At 37.5% G+C, this 22,145-nt stretch overlaps 1 pseudogene; it reads right to left on the bottom strand.

Annotated features, from left to right (window-relative positions):
* Nucleotides 1–3,169: 3,169 nt before the first annotated feature.
* On the bottom strand, nt 3,170–20,475 carry LOC149991725 (serine/threonine-protein phosphatase 4 regulatory subunit 3B pseudogene; annotated as a pseudogene).
* Nucleotides 20,476–22,145: the final 1,670 nt, after the last annotated feature.

The following is a 22,145-nucleotide window of genomic DNA, read 5'->3' as shown; positions in this document are numbered from 1 at the left end:
ATATCCCTCCCCGTTGTCCATGTCCATGAGTCTTTTATACAGGCTCTTTAATTAATCCCTTCCCTTATTAATCCCCCTTCTCTCCCTCTCCCCTCCCCCCTATTGACTGCTATTCTGCTCTTTGTTCTATTTAGTTCCTTTGTTTGTGTTGTTCTTTAGTTTCCTGTATTAGGTGATATCATATGGTATTTTTCTTTCTTTGCCTGGCTTATTTCACTAAGCATAATTCTAAAGCAGCATTGTATTCCAAGTGACTGTTTGCAAAGCTAACAGGGAAGCAGACATTCGGACTACCAGAACTGAAAATTAAAGACATTCTTTAGAATTAGCATCACTATGTTAGCTTCTCTGCACCTATAGAAATTCATTCCTTATCTTACCTACACCTTTAGAAATTGCATTCTTCTATTCCTGTAATAATTTGCTTTCCCTTTTTCATACATACCCCTTGCTTTCGCCCAATCAGAACACTATTTTGTTTTCTGCCTGAATCAGTGTTTCCAGGATAGCTATTGTTTCAGATCTCAAATTAACCCTTGTTGCCTCTGACTTTGACCTTTTGTTTTTAGGTTAGCAATACCATAATTATTGATATATGTCATTATACAATTGTCCAAGTTTATAGAAGGTAAACTATGGATTTGGGTTGATTATGATGTACCAATGTAAGTTCATCAATTGTGCTACTCTGGTGAGGGATGTTGATAATGGAAGATGCTATGCATGTGTGAGGGCAGAGGGTTATATGGTAAATTTCTGTATGTTCCCCTCAATTTTGCTGTGAATGTAGACTGCTTGAAAAATGAAGTCTTAGTTAATGAGATGTTATGTCTATGCTTTACTTCCTATGAAGTCTGATTTAATTGAAGTAAGTCTGGCATCTAAGTTTTTTAATCTCCCTTAAATCAATAATTGAGAAATCAGATTTGAAAATCACATCCCTGAGACATTTTCTCAAAGTATATCTAGCTTTAGATGTTGCAAATATCACCTGAGCACTTGTTAAAACTAGAGGTTCTAGGGTTCCACTCCAGATCTACTGATTCAGAATCTCTAGGAAAGAACTTCAGGTTTTCAAAGTGTAGCAAGAACCCCATGTGACTCCTATTATAAGAAAAAATATATAGAAAACACTGCCCAGCAGCATATTTCTGCTCCAAAATTTACACTGAATGCTTGGACAAGTAGCCTTTTATCTGGAGATCATCCCTCCTTAGAAGTCAGCCAAACCTTTTCTGGAGGTAGGGAATTGTGAATAGATCATTTTAAAGGCACAAATTCCCAACCAGCCACCTTCCATTTTTACACTTCCCTGAATTTGATTTGACTGCGAAAGCTATGATTTCACAACAGAATTCCCCTCTCTTTCCATAAGAATTACATAGAGGAGTGAATTAAAAAACTGTGGTACATTTACACAATGGAATACTATGCAGCAGAAAGAAAGAAGGAACTCCTGCCATTTGCGACAACATGGATGGAACTAGAGAGAATTATGCTTAGTGAAATAAGCCAGGCAAAGAAAGCAAAATACCATATGATATCACCCAATACAGGAAACTAAAGAGCAACACAAACAAAGGAACTAAATAGAACAAAGAGCAGAATAGCAGTCAATAGGGGGAGGGGGAGGGAGAGAAGGGGGATAAGTAAGGAAAGGGTCTAGTTAAGGAATGTGTATAAATGACTCATGGACATGGACAACCGGGGGGGATATGATTGTGGGAGAAGGAGTGGGCTGGGTGGGGGAAAAATGGGACAACTGTAATTGAAAAACCAAAAGAAAAAAGAAAAAAAAAAAAGAATTACATAGTGAGTCTTCCTTGCAATTCTCACTCATCCTGAGTCCTACAATGGAGTATTGCCTCAGGAGGTGAAAAATCTCCAGGGCACCCACAAAGGGAAAGCCTGCTTTAAACCTGAATCAAGGAAGCATAAACATGTAATGTTCCCTGAATTTTCCTGTTTTATACATATTTCAATTATGAGCCATCTGTTAGAAATTTCCTGTTTTGCCCCATGATGAGATGTTCAGAATTCAGTGTGATGATAGAAGTGATCAGGATATTTATTTAATGCTTCTCTCTCCTCCATCAGATGATCGTTAAGAAATATACCTCCTTTGAAGGAGAATCTCAGGAGAGAAAACTAAAGAAAGTTTTAGTATGACATACGGAAGCTCAAAATGGTGTTTTTCATGTATATGAATATCCAACAGAAGCAACTCTGACTTTTCTCAGTGCTCATCCCTAAGAGTAAGTCATTAGCCTGAAGTAAAATTACCTTCCAATAGCCAAAGAAGTACTGGTTAAAGATTTTAATGCTGTCATATGGAACTGGAAGGTTCATATGGAACATTTTCAAGACATGGTGGAGAAAAATCAAGGATAAATGTTTTATCTAATTTTATTCAAATTTAGTATAGGCTTTTGATAATGAAGCTAAAACCTATTTTATCAAATCACATTGTAAATATTTATTCCCTTTATAAATTCAATTCTTGTTTTGTTTTGTAAAATGTTTAATATTTTCCCAACCCATTAACACAATATAAAATGTTATCTGTCAGATATTAAATAATGAGACTAACTTCTATCATATTTCACTTTAAGAGAAAGTAGAATTTCCATAAAACTTTACTTAATAATAATTTTAAATATATAAAATGTACTTAGATTGTTTTGACCAACTGAATACTAAAAATCATTGTAATGTCAGGGAGGAAAAATTTCCTCTACGCTTCAAAGTTTTTCTGGCTGGTCTATTAATCAAATTGACATGATGTTATCAAACGCCAATATTTAAGTCCACTCCACCTGCATGCACTGTCCCAAATACATGCATGAACAGGCGTTTGCAGTGGAGTAAAGAAGTAATTTACTATGGGATCGGTGCCAATAAGAACACTAAGCTAGTGTTCTGATAGACTTGACTCCCAGATGGCATGTAAGTTATAGATTATGTAGGGTAAAATTGCAAGACACCAGGGGTTAGGGAAGTCCTGTAAGGAGCTGATTGGTCAGAGGTGTGAGAGAAGGATAATAAATCATTTCTTTAGGTCTTGAGGACAGCTCAGAGGTAATCTCTGGCATCCTTCTGCCTGGCCTCATGGACAAGTAGCAAGAGACTCATTCTACCTTAGTGCTGAGGAACTGAAATATATCTTAGGTTAAGATGTTATCTTCAGCCTGCTGGAGGTCCCGACCTTGTGACCATCAGTCTGGTCTGGACTACTGTCTTCTGCTGCCTCAGGGGTTACTGATTATCCAAGGGAAAGCTTAGGTATATGAGGGGTGTAGATCGGCAACGGGGATAATTTTTAAAGCTATAGTCACAGATTAAATCAAAACTGTAAGGACACTCGGTTTCAATGAGACAGGTTAGCAGGAGAAAAACAAATTAAAGTTTAATGACATGTATACATCCTGTACATATGGGAGAGACCCAAGAAAACTGAGTAATTAGCCAAAATGGTAGATGCCTCACCTTAAATACCACATTCAGCTAAAGACAAAAAGAAAATGTTGGGGGTGGAGAGTCACTTATAGAGGTTACTAAGAAAAGCACAGTAAAAAGGGTATGGTTGTTATGAAGTTTTAAAATGGCATGGTTATTATGAAGTTTTAAGTCCATGCCTTCTCTACTGGTAGTGAAGGCAGGCCTTGTAGAGTAAGGAAGACACCCTTACAGATGGAGATTTCCTTACAATGTAAACATCTTTACAAAGGGTAACTTCTACTTGGGTTTCAGAGATTCCTTCAAGCCTGTTGTTTCTTGAAAATAACCAGGCTAAAATAATCAATATTCCCTAAGAGGTATAATTTGAGGTGTAAAACTCTGCTTCCCTTCAGTAACCAAAGTAAATTCACAAGATATATTATAACCCTATTAATAAAAGAAACAATAGTCCAAAATGGTGTCACTTTTGCTAAGCCAAGTCACCAAACCAAAACTTAATAACTAACCAGTCAATCTGGAATTTCCTGATCAACACTGGTGAGATAATCTGCCTGGTAAGATCCCTGCTTTTCCTTAAGGGAAGGTGTCCTTGCAGGAAATAATCCACTCTTTTAAATTCTTAGTCTGACTCTCTTTCTGCCTATAAAAATCTTGCATTTTGCACAGCTCACCAGAGTACCCTTTTAGTTACTCAATAGGATGCTGCTTGATTCATGAATCTCTCAATCAAGACAATTAGAACTTCAAATGGAGTTTTGTTTTTATTTTAATAATCCTTAAATCCTATATCCATAGGCATAAAATACATGTTAAAATTTCATTTTGTATATATACAGTATTTTTGTTATCTTACTTAGGGTAGGATGTTATAAAGAATATCTTTTAAAAAGTTAAAGTTATAAAGTGAACATATATCAAATATTTATTTAACTCAGTAATGAGGGAAACAGCATGTAAGAAGGCTGGTTCAAAGGAGAATTCAAACAGTGGTTATGTTGTCAGTTTAAGACAAAGCTTTTTAATATCTTATTGGAAAAATAAATTATTAACATTATGTTCTCTATCTGAAAGAAATACTATATCTCTACTGAATACCACCTATACAAGTTAACATGTAGCTAGCTACACAAAATGTAGATCCTAATAAACGTAACCCAAACAAAGGTAAAATTTCTTAAAGAATCAAATAATTTAAAGAGGACCTTTTAGACAATGCTGCAGAGTTAAAAAAGAAAAACATGTTCTCTTTTCCTAACTTCAATTTGTTGTCCCTTATATTGTTGGAGAAACCCTGGTTCTTCCGGCCGATGCATTAAAGAATGACAGATCAGCAAGCCTATTAGCATGCACACAAAGTTTGTTAGTAAGTGGTAGAGCAAAAGCAAGGGTGGCCAAAGGCCGGGTGGCCAGAGAGCCAAGAGGGCCAAGAGTGCCAAGAGAGAGAGTCTTTTGTTCTGAGGACTTATATAATTGGCAGGATGTGGGTGAAGAAGTTACATATTGATTGACAGATAAATGTGGTGCCAGCTCTTCTCAAGGGGAACGTGACTACCCAGACTTAGGTACGTGTGGAGGTCTGTGAGCCTAAATCCTTATCTTGCTCTAAACCAGTGGTTCTCAACCTTTCTAATGCCGCGACCCTTTAATACAGGTCCTCATTTTGTGATGACCCCAACCATAACTAAAGCATAGTGATTAATCACAAAAACAATATGTAATTATATATGTGTTTTCCATTGGTCTCAGGCAACCCCTGTGAAAGGGTCGTTCGACCCCCAAAGGGGTTGTCACAGGTTGAGAACCGTTGCTCTAGACTGTATTGTTCATCTTGCATGGGTGATGGAAGGCAGGCAGTTAATCAACACTGTTTTATGGGCTTCTACTTTGGGCACTGTGGACCTTCTCCCGCTTTTATGGCCTTGGGATGAAGGCACAGTTTCAAAAGGCTTTCTTTCCCAGGTAGTGGAGACTGATACATAGAATTTCAAGGACTTCCCTCCTCCTGTACAAACATAGAATTTCTTGTGATATGCGGAACGCCTGGCAATATTATCGGACTAGGCTCAGGGCTGCTGAGTTAGCGGGTGAGACATGTCTCCCTCTGGTTCTCATTCTACTGTAACACAGTCTCAAGTTGTTACAGAACCCCAGCCTATGCTGTTCTGGAACAGCTGTGGGGTATAATATTTCGCTGCCAAGAAGCATGACTCCCAATACAAAAGTTTGGTGAAAAAGGAATGGAGGCTTATTTAAAGGTTATACAGATTCAGAATAATGGTGGATTTCTGACATTAAGTACCAGTCCCTTTAAAATACCCCAAAACATATAGTCCTGCCGCCACCTGCCAAACCAGGCCAGTTTCATAATACTCTCGTCACCAGTCAGAGGTACCATTTCCAAAAAAGCAGAAACCCGCAGCTCAGCATTCCCAGTCACAGTTCAGCATTCCAGGCATCTCCCACTAATCCGTGCATGGTTAGGCAGGTCCCCGCAATTCCAGCCTCATCAGCTGTGCTGCATGTTCTCCAAGCAGGTTTCCCAGTGGGTCTCCTCTTTCACCTCATGGCAGAGGGGGGGCGTGGGGAACTTCTATATCCTTTCAAACCATGTGGCCCCCTCCCCCATAGCTCTCCCCTATCATGGCTGGCTGCCCTAATTTTTATCTTTAAGATTTTATTTGTTTAATTTTAGAGAGAAGGGAAGGGAGGGAAAAAGAGAGGGAGAGAAACAACAATGTGTAGCTGTCTCCTGAGCACCCCTAACTGGGGACCTGGCCCACAAACCAGGCATGTGCCCTGACTGGGAATTGAACCAGGCACTGTTTGGTTCACAGGCCAGTGCTCTATCCACTGAACCACACCAGCCAGGCCTGGCTGTCCTAATTTTTAAATGCTGACCCCGAGCTTCCTATGTGACCTCCTACTCTGCACCATCCGTACTGAAAGTCACATAGACCTTTTACTGGATGGCAGCACAGCTTCCCTTCAGGAAAGGCACAGCTATCACCTTGCCGTTGTGAAAAGTATCTCAAGCTGCTTCATCCATTTCTCTCCTTTTCCTATCTCCCAACCATGGGCTGTGGGGTTATATGAACCATGTTTCAAAGTGTCTTATTTCTAAGTTTTTGTTAATTTTCCATTAACAGTGATCAACAAAACATGTTTAAACTGAAAATGGATTAAAACCATTTCCAGGTGGTAAAAAGAATATATAGAATCCCTAAATGTAAAGATCTTGTTCATGCATTATTTTTCAGTGGATGATGAATAAAAACTCATAGTGGTATTTACATTCCACTAGTTACAATTCAAAGAATGATGTCATGATTTAGTTACCATAGGTAGTTAGCTAGTAACTAATAAAGGCAGAAAGCAAAGGGAATCGGACGTAGTTGAGCATATTCGACTAGGGAGCACAAGCCTGATTGCTACAGCTTCACACACTCCAAGGAATCACATCATTGCCCTGCCAAGGATTAATGCCCCTCCTTTCCCTGCTCCAGTACCAGGTTTTTGGGGAGGTGCAGGGAGAGTTAAACACATGTGCAATTGAAGTCAAAACGGTGTAGGATCAAATGTTTGACCATAGAAGCCTGTCAGTGTAACCTGGGAAAGGGATCAACTGACTGGGGGGTGGACCCAGTGTAAGCTTGCAAATGCTTGGGAATTTCATCAGCTATTTTGAAAAACACAGTTGGTTTCTCCCAAGCCTAAGATAATATATCCCAGCTTAACAAAGAAGCTTTCTCTCTGTGTTCCCACGCTACCCACCCCACCTCCCACCCCCCGGCCAGGAATACACACTCACCCCTTTCCTTTGCGCTTTCTCTTCATTATAAGCATGTACTATGGACTCCAAACACAGGCTCCAGATGGAAGCCCGGGTACAGCAGCGCAGCAGGGAACAGTGCTAAGCTACTTGCATAGGAACTGAGACTGCTCATGCCAGAATAATTAAACAGAAACTCTGGACACTGGCTTTTGTTTTAGCTTTGCTGGAGACATGGTAAATGAACAGATAAGACTCAGGGGAAGCCTTCTATTTCCACCCAAATAAATCTTGCCATACTCATTCTCCCCTGTGGGTCTCCTAGAATGCTTTCCTTGGGACACCACTAGAACCCCACTAACAACGGCAACCATTTTATTTTAAACTGCAATTTTTACTGTATATCTGAAATTACATCCTTCACAATGATTTTCAATTGCAATAAAATATTATGTGCCCCTTAAAAAATGTGAGAGGGGGTATGGAGTTTCAAAAAAATTCTTATAGGGAAGATGTTAACAAATATATCTGATGGCCTATTCCTAGGAAATATTTTTCTCTGTTCAAATTCCTCTATCAGTGTGACTCTGCCTACATTCAACCTTCCTGCACTATCTCATATTGTCTAAGAGACACCATTCATTGTTCTTTAGCATTATAACAAATAGCCACTGGGGAAAGAGTACTGAGCATAAAAGCCTAGAAACCCATCCTTGTAGTACTTATATTCTAGGAAGGGAAATTAAGATGAACCAAATGACTATTTACATAAAAATTAAAATATAATTGAAACATATGCTATGGATTGTGGGTAAACAGAGCCTTGGTGTGAGGAATGATGGAAAGAAATCTTGTCAGAGTGAGCTGAGATCTGAAGGGAGTTAACTAGGTGAAGACAAGGGATTCAGTCTTTCAGAGGTTTATTTTTTTCTGCCATTTCAAAAGCCTCTTGGATGAGAGGGAAGATAGATAGGTGTGTAAAACGGAGAAGATGCCACTTGTTTAGAATTGTATTGTATATTTTCCCCTGACATTTCTACTTTAAAAACTTCAAAGTCATACTTCCGACTAAGGTGATATAACAAGGCTTGGATTCATCCTTTCAACTGGAACACCCAAAACAGATAACAGTTGCAATACACTGAACATCAGTCAACAAAGTACAGAGATTCTTGAGAGATAGGACACAAACAAGGTGAGACCCTAAATTGCCCAAGCTTACTCCCTAGGGAGAGTTTCTGGCCTTAGAGTGTCCAGACACTTCCCTGGAGGATCCCTGGGATGGAGTTGACACTCCCAAGGAGACCATGGTAGCCATCATTCTCAGGAATGAGTACTGGAGAGAACTGTATGCAGAGAGAACTCCAAGGAGCTTCAAAAGGTCCCCTTCAGGTATTCAGCCAATTACCGATCAGATTCATGTGAGAAGACACTACCCAATGCTGAGCAAAGAACCACTGAGGATAATCTATCTGCATGGTGTGTGATGGCTTTTAAGTTCCTTGGCATTTCATAGGCATAGACTCTTCAGACTGGAGCTCCAGCTCTCTTTCAGGTAGCTTTTTTGGAACAAGTCCCAGCTTAGATGGCTTCAAGCTATTTGCTATCTCTCTAATTGTATATCAGTATACCAGTGTGTGGAAAACACACTCACAGACTTCTTCATTCTGTAGATGGAAGTGCAGTTTGTTCTAAATAGGACCCCTTTTCTCTCTGGATAATTCCACACGCTCTTTACAATTCTCAGGTATGAGCCAAACTATGAGTTTGACATTAAGTAACACTCCCTTTAAAATACCCCCAAACATCATTTAATTGTTATTGTAATTTATTTTTTAAATTATGGAGCATTGATTAGTTTACTAAGGCTGCTGTAACAAATTACCACAAAGTAGGTAGTTTAAAACCATAACAGCATAAAAGATCCATGGACATGGACAGCAGGGCGGGGACTGACTGTGGGAGCAGGGGATGGGGTGTAAGCAGGACCATGGAGAGAAACAGAGAAAACATTTGGACAACTGTAATAGAACAACAGTAAAAAATAAATTTAATGAAAAGCCATAACAAAAATTCTCTCATAGTCCTAGAGGCCAGAAATTCAAAAATTAATATCATCGGGTGGAAATCAATGTTTCAGCAGGGCCACATTCCCTCCAGAAGCTCAAGAGAAGACTCTGTTTTGGGTGACTGCTTAGCATTCCTTGGCTTACTGCCACAACATTCCAAATTTTGAGGCTAAGATTTCAAATTTCTCTCTGCTCAGCCTTCACATTGTTTTTTCCTCTGTATGTGTGGGTCAAATATCCTTCTGCCTTCCTCTTATAAGGATACATGTTATTGCATTTAGGGTCAACCTGGATAATACTGGATCACTGTCCCATCCCAACATCCTTAATTAATTTTATCTGCAAAAACTTTGCTATATAAAGTAACATGCACAGTTCCCAGGGGTTACGGTTGAATTTTTTGGGAGGAACGGGATATCTCTTTCAGTTTGCCTCAGAGTACATGATTATGTTTACTGATTTTTGTTATGTCATTTTCTGTGAACTGTTACTTTATGTTTTTACCTACCATTAAATTTAGTTGTTAGTGTTTATCTAGTTTCATTGTAAAAAGTAAGTATAGCAAAGAGAAAAAGAAAAATATATTCAACTTTTTCCCACTAATACAGAACACTTTTTGTGTTATGTCATCAGATATATCAGTCTTTCCCTCTGTCACCACTTGGATTTCATACATATGCCTTGACCACCTATAATTAGTACAACCTTCACAAAATAAATTCCTTGTAGGTTTCTGATTTACTTTCTTGAAATTTTTGATTTCGGTAAAATTTATTTGAATAAGAGAACTAACGTGAGGTAAAGTAGCATTTTTTTTCTCCTAGTTTTCAGACTGCTGAACGAACACCACTTTTGCATAACATAGCTTCCTATATCATTACCATAGGAGAAACCCCATATTGTTTATTTTTTTTCTGCACAAATACAGTAATGTTTCTATTAAACAGGACTTACAACTTACATAGTTTGGTAATCTGCTAGAACTCATCTTCTAAAGCTATCTTTTTCATAAAAATCCATGTTACTCTTGATTACTAATATTCCTAGATGGATTTAAGAATCATTTTGTTATTTTCGGAAAACAAAATCCTTATAGTAGTTTTCCTCAGATTGCATTATATTAATGAGTTTATGTTTAGAAAATGGTATTCCTCACAATGCTGATTTCCTGTCCCAGGGCATGTGAGTATTAAATAATTCTTATTAAAATTCTTATTCAATGGATTGTGTGTGTCTTAAGAAACTTTAATGTCTTCTTCATATAGGTTTTATACATGTCTTATCATATTTACTACTAAGCACTTAATTTTAAGTAGCTACTGTGCCTATATTAGATAAAGGAAAGTTACGTGTTGTCATTTCCTAACTGTGTAGCCAACACCCTTACTGAATTCTATTTTGGTTTTTCAGATTATTTGGATCTTCACAATATACAATGAAAATATAGCTTTCATTTCTTATTCTTTCTGATCTAACTCCCTAGGCTAAGAGCAACAGTTTAATGGAAAATAATAATTGCTAATTGACATCTTTAATTTGTTCTTGACTATAATAGATATTCTTTTAGAGATTCACCATGCTTGATTTTCATATATACATATAGAACATGTTTTACATTAAACACACACACATATTCCCACCAGTACATAAAATGAAATGATATTCAAAACATACTACCCAATAGACTCTGACCACTATCAATGAGCAACCAGTCAAATTGCACTCCACCGTCTATGCAGTCCTGGTATGTACTGGCTACACATCAGTTCTATGGATACATACTGCTTACAGTTAAGAAAGTATTAACTTTATACCAGACATAGGTGTTAAATTGTATTATTTTTAACTTCCTGAGTGATGAATAATTTTCCTTATTCATTATATAAATATTAAAACCTGTCTTTGTGGGAAAATGTTCATGATTCACTGATAGACTATAATTGGTGATATTCTATTAATGATTTGCTTCACTAGGAATTAAATTTTTCTTTGGGAGCTCTCTCTCCTTGTCTGTTATTTTTTCCTAGTAAAATTCCAGTACAATATTTGAAGTGTTTGGAAGGTTCTTTTGTCTGCTTATGAGATTTTCTCTCCCATAATATATAAGCTATTAAACATTGAAAAGGATCCTCATATTTAGGATCGGGAGAAATCATACAACATTTAATTATGTTTAAAGAATAATACTGAAATCTGATAAAGTTATGAATAATTCTTACAGAATATTTTATTTTTGGCATGAAATAAATCTACAGTTCTCTGATATTTTACAATCTTTGGAAAGACACTAAAAATACTGTATGTTCTCCACTGACAAATGTGATAGACTAAAGCACTCTTCCGATTTTGTAGGGTATCTTTGAAAATGTGTGCAGCAGAAACATGCCAATATTATTGAGTGGTTTATCCAGCTCCTCAGCACATTTTCACATGTCCTTCTTTTCTATAGGGTTGTCGTAGTAACTCTCCAACAAAAGTAATTTTCTGTAGTTTTCTCCAAATACTACCTACATAATTGCTCAATTTAGTTATCACAGTGGGGGCAGGAAATAATCTAACTCCAACTTTGTTTGCTTCTGGTTCCAACAATTTGGATACCAAAGGCCTTCTAGTGAAAACAGCCAAAATCGTCAGATATATTAAAGCAGCCATCACACGCAATACTGTAGAGGGGTGATGGGTATAAATTGACTTATTTTATTATTCCAGGGAAGGATACACTTATTAAATTTAGTCTTTATAAAATAAAGTGTGCATGTTATAATTTAAAGGTAACTAACTATCAGATTAGAGCCAAAATAAGACCTTCTAAAGCAATAAAAGGCAAATTGAAACATACACCCAAACAATCCAAGAGAAAGGTAGAAAGGAACACAAGTTGACACAAGTCTAGTGTCTCAGAAATGACCCACACATTCAAGATATGCAATATATTTAATTTCAAGTTGTATATAATTGGGCTTAATTTCTACTTCAAGCCCCCATTCTTCAATGGGGCTGAAACTTAATCTCTGTAAATTAAATAGGCCTCTGCTCCCAATATTTTTATCAGGTTAACAGCTAAATTCTAGCATGGGGGAATGCATGAGGAGAAGTGGAGATATACCTCCATTGTCAACGTCAAAGTATCTCACCACACATATAAAGTACTTAGCATGATGCCTGGCACCAAGTAAAAGTTAACTATTCTCTCTCTCTTGACTTCTGAGGCAAGAGTTAAAATATCAGTAACTCCTGTGTTGAGGGCGATGACAGTGGTTTGCAGAATGCTGTCCTGTGTTTTTGTGAAGAATTCAAGTGGTGTTATCTTGGCATATCCTTTGGAAGTGTGGGTAAAGCAGAATGAGGGACCTTGTTACTATTTATGTGCATTGATTATTCATAGGCCTGATATATTGATTTCAGATTTTTACTTTATTATTAATAAATATGTATGATGGATGTATATATCAATTTTAATATTTGAAGTACTTTATACATTTCAAGACACACTACATTTAAGAGAAAGAACTCAGTCTATGGAGTCAGACAAACATATCTAAATAGAGTCTCACTAGTATTAGTAATTCTGGGCACACACAAGTGTGTTTCTTCTGTAAAATACAGTCAAAGTAATACTTTGTTAGTTCAGGTTCTCCAAGAAGCAATTATCCTCAGAGGATTTAGCATGCAATAATTTTATTAGAGAAAGTGCCAGTGAGAAGCAATGGTGAGCAAGCTGGAGGATGTCGGAAAAGTTATCAGATCATGACACACTTTGACCTCCAGTGAAGAATAAAATAAATGCTAAAAGTGTCCCAGATCACCATGCAGCATAAAGAATGTTCAGGAAGACCTTCAGAAAATCCTCAAATCATTCTCTGCTACAGGAATGAGCCTATGTTTGTACCCCTGCCATGCAAACCACTGGTTGGAAGCAGCCCCTTAGGAAGCATGACCTGGGAGAAAGTGAGACAATGATTGAAGAGCACAGTGGCTTGATTTCAATATACTCGCTTTTAATAAAGTGTATTCTCATGACCACCATATCTACATTGTAGATTTATTGTGAAATTAGAAACAATATAGCTGAATTGCCTAGGAAAGTGTGCTTGACACATAATACACCCTCAATTAAGAATAACCATGGCCATATCTCAATTGTGAGCTTTTTATCATAATTCTGTGATATTCATAAGATATATATTATCTAATCCTCACAAAACTTCCTGTAAAGTGTTTATATTAGTTTGCTAAGGCATCCATTACAAAGTGCCACAAGTTTGGTTACTTAAACAACAGAAATTTTTTTTTTTTTTTTTTTAACAAATCAAGGGGTTGGCAGAGTTCGCTTCTTTTGAGGCCTTTCTCCTTGGCATATAGAAGGTCATATTGTCTCTGTCTTCACATTGTCTTCCCTGTGTGTATGTCTGTGTTCAAATTTCTTCTTCTTCTAAACATACCAACCATCTTGGAGTTGGATTTACTCTAATGACCTCATTTTAACTTAATTTTCTAAGACCTTGTCTTCAAATACAGTCTCATCTGAGGCACTAGAAGTTAAGACTTCATCATGTAAATTTTGGGAGACACAATTCAGGCGTAACAATATTGTTAGCCATACATTACAGATAAGAAAACTGAGAATTAAAGGTGCCAAATAAGATTCCATGGTAGTGAAATGGGTTACAGAGAGAGGGAGGGATCCCTAAAGTCACCACAACCCATGGTTGGGGGATGGAGGAAGGAGATAATACAGCACTTAAGGTACTTTGTATATCTATGGCAAACTAGATATGGCTAGTTAGATAATGGCTTGTGCTACTGCCCTGGGGAAAATGGTATACATTACTTTCAGGATATAGCCTGACTCAGCATGTAGCCAGAGGAGGTGAAGGCCTTCCCTGGAAGCCCCTTGTGATGGAAACTCTTTCCCTAACTAAAAATGGCAGCCGAAAGAATGTAAACAATATGGAAAACTGGCAAATGTAGCTCATAGTGGGAGGAATCAGAGATGAGGTCACATAGGAAGTTCTGGGTCAGGATTTAAAAGAAGGGTGGGCAGTCTTGGGAAAAGGATCATGATGTTAAGTGTGTCGTGGTGTTACTGAGCGAAACAGTAAGGGGGTTCTTTCATGTGGCACCTTGGTGTAAAATCCAACAACTAGTGTTGAGGAAAACAGGTCTTTATTTACAATACTCCAACCTGGGGAGGGCTGTGAGCACTTCAGCTCAGAGCTCTATTCTCTCAAGGGACCCAGCACTTCCCTTGCTCCCCAAAAGATTAGAAGCCAAAAATATGCCCAGAAGTTCCCCATCCCTTATATTTCAGCTGTCTCCCTCAGGATCTGGGGTACAATGTCATCAGCCTCCATAAAACAGTCCATGAAAACATGTGCCATGTTGCAGAACAGGGCTCCAAGCTGAGGCACTCCCAGGACCCTCAAGGTTGGAATATTGTAAAATAAAGACCTGTTTCTCTCAACACTAATTTTTGGATAATGCACCTAAGGTGCCACATGAATGAGTGCCTTTTAGCTTGGTAACAGTAGTACTTAAAATGAAATGCAGAACCAGGATCTCTGTAATTCCAAGCAAAGTCTATTCTGTTTTTATGAAAGTGCGTTATACACCCGACCCTTATATATACTTTGTCTTTTAGGTAGGAATGAAAAGAGAAAGTGACTTGGCTAAGTGGATGTAAGAGAAGCCCTCGAATCAAGCTCCACACATCTTTAAACTGGATTCACAATAAGGGTCACTTTGTCCTCTTGAGGGATATTTAACTTCTTCTGGATACATTTTAGTTGTCACAGTTGCAGGTGTGCTGCTGGCTTCTAGTAGGTATATGTCAGGAATGCTGCTAAATATCCTAAAATGCACAGGAAAGCCTTCTGCAACAATGAATTGTCTGGCCCCAAATGTAAATAGTGATGAGATTAAGAAGCCCTACATTTTGGTCATTAAACAAGGACTAAAGGAATAGAAAATTGTATAGACTTCTTTTGAAAACTTAGGGCATACATGTAAACTTGTCCGCCAACCAGACCTGAACTCATTAAATTTTTATTTATCATGTTGCTATCAATTTAATCCAGAATATAAAACTATGGTTTTATGAGCATGGTATAATATAAATGCATATACCTTGTTGTTTCCCCCATTTCTTGGAAATGATTATGCTGTTATGGCTGATGATAGTAAGTTTTAAAAGCAATTTATTAAGTACTGTGTTCTTGGTAATTTACATATAGTTTCTAATTTTTAAGGCAAGATGGCAAAATTGTGGCTAGAGGAGAAAATCAATAAATTGTCTAAGGTCATGAAACTGGTGCCAGAGTCTGCATTGTTATCAACGGATATCTGAATATGAACCTTTTGCTTTATCTATTACATCACCCTCCCTTGTTGATGTGTTTAGAAAGTCACTAAGTCATAAAAATTACTGAAAGTCATGTAATAAAACAAAAACTTGTCGAATTCAAGGCACCTCTAAAAAAATGCTTATCTGAATGTTACTGTAAATACAGGGCCATTCCAAACTGTTTCTTCTTTTCATAAATAAATCATTTAAGGTTTGTCTTTTTAAAATTACTTCTAAAAAACTTAGGGGAAAATGAACATTTTTAACATGGTATTTTCTCCCATACAACATCTAGAGAGACTGAACATTTTGGTCAATTTTGCACTCAGTGTGCAGGCAAGAAGGATGGCTCTTCTGTGTTTTGTTGCCCTCTTAAACGTTCCCTTAATAGTAGGTCGTGCCATCTGATGGGCAATTTGGCTTTGCACCGTTCTGCTTGTCACGTTGTTTCCCTAACATTAAGTAGCTGAGACTAGAAAAGGGCTCATAGAGGTTGCGCAGCTCAATAGAATGCCTGTCCTTTTAATTTTTTTCACTTTCCATTGCACTTATGCCCTCCCTCATCTTGCCTTACAATCTCACTGGGGACAATACAACAATAATGCAAATATTCATTTTTAATCCTATAATGTTCATTTTTATAGCCAATTAAAACTAGCTGAAGGAAAGAAAATGAGCAGAAAGAGTGTCAAAAAATTGTTCTCTTCCGTCTAGATGTAAATAACTGCTCTGTTAAGAAGTAGGGCTATGCCCACCAAAACGAATAGTGAAGTATATTTTCCTCGAAGCAAAACTCTGTGTATGCATGCAAATGTGTGTACTAGGTATGGATAACATCCTCTATGAAAGTCTAGTCAGAAGGAAAACAGCATAGTTTTCAAACTGCCTTTTTTTTACAGACTTACATACTTGACTTTGAACGATTCCATTACAGTGCAGTTGCCTTGCTGCATCATGTCCTCAGTAATGCCTGATGGCATCTCTTGAAGTCATGTCTACACTGATGAAATAATTATTTGTTTTAGGAATACACTCTTTTTATAGCTCTTACACAACAGTCTCTTAATTTTGCACAAGATGTGTCTCCTATTGGCACAATAGTACATTTTAACTGATCTTATTTTGAGAATTAGAGGGTCACTTTTAATTCCTGAATTTTATAGTTCAGTGTGAATAGCATCACCAAACGGTACAAAGGAATTACGGTGGTATTTTGAATACAAACTTAAATATCTGTCTTGTGGAAAACTATATATACACAGACAGCTCATCTTGATAAAATAATGGATAAAATTGAAATTAATCCTAAAGTCTTCAAAACATGAGAGACTGCTTCAATTTAAACTAATCCAGGATAAATGGACCCAGTTAACTTGCTCCTATAAAAATAAAACCTTTTAAGTCTTCGTTAGAATTTATTTTTAGACATTCTTTTGCTTTCACTCTTTAACAAGGAACCTTTCATATTACAAGGTGTTTGTTTATAGAAAAGAAAAAAAATTTCATGTACTGTATGTGGAATTTGACACCTAAATAACCTTTTACTTATCCAAAATGGTATCTAGATATTCAGTGCTACTTCATTTAGCACTATTTTTTGGTAATCTGCACTGTAAAGTTTACCTGCCTCTCTGAAGTCAGACACAGGGCTTTATTAATGAATCAGGAAATGACTTCCAAGTTGAAAGCATTCTGTTCTACCTACTCCCAAGGTCCTAGAGAACACCCTTTTAGAATAGTATTGAACTGGTTTTTGGCATCTCTTATCTCTGGAAAAAGATACATTCACAACTGCACATTTTGAATCCAGCTTCCTTTTTTTATTCATGGAAATGCATACTGAAAATTACTTCCACACAAGTACTCTTAAAGCTGAATTTTTTGTTAAATTTTCACACAAAAACTTATTCTTTGTTCCCATTGACTTTGTTTCCATATAAGCATAAACATAAATTTTTGTTTCAAAGAAAACAACTGAAGGAAAAAAAAACATAACCAGTGGTTTGGGGCAAGTAATGTTACAGGTTATGGAATTATACTGCTAACAGTTGTTTATAATTACACTGCTGGAACAAAACTACATTGATACTATATTATCAACCTGTTCCCCCATCCCTTCTAAACAAACTTTTCTTGTCTAGAAGTTATCATTCAGGTTCTGGTTAGTCTTTCTTCTTAAAAATATTCTCATAAGCTTGGTTACAGAATTAAACCCTTCTAAATAATAACATTTAGCATCTTATTTTAATAGACTTTAATGATGTTAAGGGTCTCTCATACAGATTTTACAGGTTAAGACGTGGTCTTTTCCTCAGCACTGTATGCTCTTCTTCTCTTTCTTCTTTTTCCCCTTCTCCTCCAACTCTTTCTTCCTCTTCTCCTTCTTCCTCCTCTTCCTCCTCCTCCTTTTCCTCCTCCTCATCTTCCTCCTTGTTCTCCTCCTCTTCCTCCTTGTCCTCATCCTCGTCCTCCTCTTTGTCCTTGTCCTCCCCCTCCTCCTCGTCCTCCTCGTCCTCCTCATCCTCCTCGTCCTCCTCGTCCTCCTTCTCGTCCTTATTGTCCTCCTCGTCCTCCTCTTCTTCATCATCACCTGGAAAATTCACTAATCTCATTATGGTACTACTAGTTGTGGTATCTATTTCAGGAGCAGAATCAGAATAATAGGAAAAGGTATACTTGTACTCACCAGATGATGTTCTTTCAGGCACATTTGTCTTGTCTTCATTTTCTTTTGTTTTTTCAGTGTCCATAAATTTATCATCATCTTGAAAATCACCTTCCAGTGCTGGCATTCCTGCTTCTCCTTCCTCTATATTTTCTGTAAAACAGACATCTTTCTCCTCCAAGACATTGGCACTTCTGAAAAATATTTCACTCTTTAGGTTCAGATATAATTCCTTCCGTTCTTGTCTTCTTCGCCTTTTCTCTTGTTTATATTTAAACTTCAAACCTTTGAATGTCTGAACATACTCAATCCATGCAAGTTTTTGATAAAAATTTTTAACTATATATGCAGTGAGAGAATATATATTTTCTGCTCTTATGTATTCAAACAGTGCAAGAATAGCTGAATTCAACATGTTGTACCGAGTTCCATTATCCAGAAGAACATTTACAACTGGCTCAAAAAGATTTCCCTTGATGATGTAATCATTATAAGCATGACTTTTAAGGCTAATCATCTTTCTCATAAAACGAAGGGCACATAAGACCAGGAACGTATGCTTCGATCTCATCAGGATCAAGATATTTCTTAGTAAGTCTTTCCTCACAATATAGCTTTTTATGTAATGTGTGTGATGTTGCACACAAAATGTGAGCATCTCCAAAATTAAGCTAAGCAGTTGTGCTGTTTGGTAATTATTGAAGAAATTTTCGTCAGGTCTGAATGTATTATCTTCTTCAAATGTACCTTCTGAGGTAGCAGCCACAAGTGGTGCTATGAAGTTATGCATACATTGTTTATAGAAGAACTTTAGAAATTTAATTCTCTCATAGTTAGATGTTATTAACATGTCTGGATCAAGTAGACTACAAAGAATTTCCATTAAACGAGAAGCATCTGCTAGCTCAGGATCAGGATCAGAGATTATTTGTTCAATTACTAAATTGAGAAAGTTGTCATCTTCATTCTGCTGGGCTTCTTCTACTATGAATTTGCAGATCATGGATGGACTATGCTTCGCTAAGAGAGCAAATATGTCCATAAAAGCTGACCTTATTTGCAAATCATTCAGGATCATTACAGCTTTAAGAGCAGGAAGAATTCCCATGTGTGTTAATGAATTGAATAGTGCATAGTGGTTTCCATGCTTTGAAGTCTGAGTGAACGTACAGAACTCTTTGAGAAACAATATCAGTTCACGTCGTTTATCAGTATTAGTAGAATGTGCCGTTAACTGTGAGAAAACTTGAGGCAAAAAGGTATTATCTGTCTGCAGCATGTAGACTATCTCCATCTTCTTGAGGTAAATAAACTGTTTAAGAGCAGAAAGGCAATTCTGTCCAAACACAAATGGTATAGGCAAAAGAATGTCTTGAATATACTGTACCCTGTAGGTTTGGTGTATTTGTTGTGTAAGTGTACAGGCTGCCATTGGTACAACTTCCTTGAACTTTGCATTTTGGGTCAAGAATTCCCGATGCCTTGTTGGCTGAGGCAAAGCAGGGTTATATTCAAGACATCCCACCACATTCATGATACATTCATCCGAAAACATGATCTCAAACAGAGGTATTTTGTCGAGGAATAAGATTTCTTTAATAATCTTATGCAAGTAGTATAAGCCTTCTGTGTACCCCAGGTTCTCACAAGTGGGTAACAGCCCCAGTAGTTTTTTAATATAGTTTTCATTTTGCAAGAGCAAGGCCAGCTTTTCCTTAAGGGCAAGTGAAGTGTAAGCCATGGAAACTGTACTAGCAATTTGTTCAAGTTGACTGAGTTCACAGTCAGGTAATTCATACATATTATAAGTTTCTACTGTTGTATCATCTAAGAGGTCTTGTGTAACAATAACCGAAGGGTCTTTACCTTGAATGCGGCAAATGTCTTCCCAGATCGTACTGCAACTTGCTGCGTTTTGGAAACTCAACGCCATTCCACGGTTCTCTGTTTCAAACCAAGCAATTATAGTGTCCTTTGGTCTCTGGTAGAGCTTGTCTGGTTGTATGTTAGACTTAAGGAGCAGCGAGCCGCTAGACTCTGAGGTAACTAATAGAGACACGCCCTGCGATTCTGAGTCAACCAAAATGAGAAACCCTTGGCCTACTTTATCCCATTGATCATACTCATTAAGTGCATAAAGTTTTACTAGGTGACTCTCTGTGTCTGCCATGGCCATCTAGGACAGTTCACTTCAGTACGGCTATTGACACCGGGTCTCAACGGAGGAATCCGCAGTATCTATGGTAACTTCCGCCTTTATACTTGCTACGGTGGCCGAGGTGGCTGATGGGTGGGTGGGGTGTCACAGAAAATGGCGGCTCAGGGCTCTTTGGAGGAATCTCAGAAGATGGTGGCTCGTGGGCAGGATCACAGGGATTGCTGGCGGCTCCTGAGGTCAGTAGGGTTCCCCAAAGCCCCACTACATCTAACTTCTTTCTCTAGCTCCCCTCCTTCCATTTTGCTCTCCCATACTCTTTCTTAATATGTGCTTCGATACAGAGATACTCTCAGCCTGCTCACCTCTGTCTAACAAAGCTTCGGTGATGGCAAGATCCTGATGATTCTCCCAGGGTTCGACTCAAAACGAATGATGTATACGTAATAATGCGAGTTGCCACCCAGCTTACAAATGGAAGTTTAGGAGTTAGAGCAAAGTAAACTTCTTCCTGTGATATGTTTTACCCCCGAGAAACATTTTCATTCATCAGGTGTCTGGGGGTGGACACTTAGGACCTTAGACAAAGGAAAGCGTAATCACTTATGTCTGTCCTTATCGAGTCCACACCTGACATCCTAGGTTTAAAATACTCCCTTCTCCCACCCCAAAAGAAGCAGTAACTAGTGAGCTGTGAACCATTAGCAATAGTCAGAGATCCGTACTTGCGTCTTGTTCATAAGGCTGACCTAAACCTGTATCACTCACTTATCTGTCCTCTGGGGAGGGAGGGACTTGGAAACCCCTTCACTCTGTTCAGCTCACTCTGAAGCGCTCTCTTTTAGAGAAAGCGGGGACATTTTTTTCTCAACTCTTGTAGTCTATTTCCACATTCCTCATTCTTAAGAAAGGAGTGGACCAGAAGGAAACAGTTGAAATTAGCTAAGAATGACTGCTGAATATCACAGGTCAGTTGTTTTATTTCTTAATAAATATGGTAATAATAACAACCACAATAACTAGTCAGTAATACTTGAGTGCTCATTATTATTATAAATAAAAGTAATATTATAAATGATCAAATATACTTGAGTGCTTATATGTTCAAGACACTGTGACAAGAAGTTTTATATCCTTAATTTTCATAATAATTTAGTGATATAAGGGTATTAATCATTCTCTTAATATCAGGAAACACATTTAGAGAAGTTAAAATAAATCACCAAAGGTCACACTGCTAATAAGTTGAAAAACTCTGATTTGAACACATCTTTCTGAGTCCAGAATTGGTTTTCTCAGCCCCTGAACTATGCTATCCCCTTCTTTTCTTGGCCTTCATTACACTTTATTTCACATTCCTTCCATCTATATAATTTGTAATCAACATAAAATTATCAAAAGAAGATGAAAGTCACACACTTCCTCCTTTAGATCCACATCTGTGTGTAGCCAACTGAAAAATAGAAGCTTGTATATGGCAACTCTATTAAATATAATTTTAATAGTAACTAAGTTGATTTTTGATGTAGCAGCAAGTTCTGCAGTTTTCTTTAAAAAATTTTTCCCCAAAACATTAACCCTGCTATTGCAAGGGAAAAATTGAGAATTGGGTCACATCAAGCACATTTGGACTTGAAGAGAGTCCTATTTGTAACAGTCACTTCATTTTACATAGCATTGGAGGT

This window comes from Furipterus horrens, unplaced genomic scaffold (genome assembly GCF_987537825.1).
Source record: "Furipterus horrens unplaced genomic scaffold, mFurHor1.1.pri manual_scaffold_17, whole genome shotgun sequence".
NCBI classification, from domain to species: domain Eukaryota; kingdom Metazoa; phylum Chordata; class Mammalia; order Chiroptera; family Furipteridae; genus Furipterus; species Furipterus horrens.
The sequence above is the reverse complement of the archived record's forward strand: the minus strand, read 5'-3'. Positions and strand labels throughout refer to the sequence as shown.